This window comes from Atta colombica, unplaced genomic scaffold (genome assembly GCF_001594045.1).
Source record: "Atta colombica isolate Treedump-2 unplaced genomic scaffold, Acol1.0 scaffold205, whole genome shotgun sequence".
NCBI lineage: Eukaryota > Metazoa > Arthropoda > Insecta > Hymenoptera > Formicidae > Atta > Atta colombica.
The window spans coordinates 1,070,084-1,070,740 of record NW_017259300.1 but is presented as its reverse complement, the minus strand read 5'-3'; the positions used below and the strand labels follow the sequence as shown (position 1 = coordinate 1,070,740).

The following is a 657-nucleotide window of genomic DNA, read 5'->3' as shown; positions in this document are numbered from 1 at the left end:
GTCTGGAGAATACGGCGGGTGGGGTAGGACTTCCCATTTCAACGTTTCCAAGTATGTCTTGACCACTTTCGCAACATGGGGTCGAGCATTGTCATGCTGCAAAATCACTTTATCGTGTCTCTCGTATTGCGGCCGTTTGTCTTTCAATGCTCGGCTCAAACGCATCAATTGCATTCGATCGCCTGTGATTGTTTCAGTCGGTTTTAACAGTTCATAATACACTACGCCGAGCTGGTCCCACCAAATACAGAGCCTTGGAGCCGTGAATATTCGGTTTGGCCGTCGACGTGGAAGCATGGCCGGGAACTCCCCATGATTTTCTGCGCTTGGGATTATCGTAATGATTTTCGTCCTCAGTCACAATGCGATGCAGAAATCCCTTCCGTCTCTACCTTTCAAGCAGCTGTTCACAAGCAAACAAACGCCGTTCAACATTTCTCGGCTTCAATTCGTACGGCACCCAATTTCCTTGCTTCTGGATCATTCCCATGGCTGTTTTGAAATGGCTTGTTGAGTCACTCCCAATAATCGTGCCAATTCTTCTTGATTTTGACACGAGTCTTGCTCAAGTAATGCCTCCAATTCTGCATCTTCGAAAACCTTCTCTCTTCCACCGCTATGCCAGTCTTCGACGTCAAAATCACCGTTCTTGAAACG

At 47.3% G+C, this 657-nt stretch overlaps 1 protein-coding gene across 1 annotated transcript in view; it reads left to right on the top strand.

Annotated features, from left to right (window-relative positions):
- LOC108687296 (RNA-binding protein Musashi homolog Rbp6-like) overlaps positions 1–657 on the top strand; it is a 119,479-nt gene that overhangs the window by 114,817 nt on the left and 4,005 nt on the right. The gene's annotated exons all lie outside the window — the stretch shown is intronic.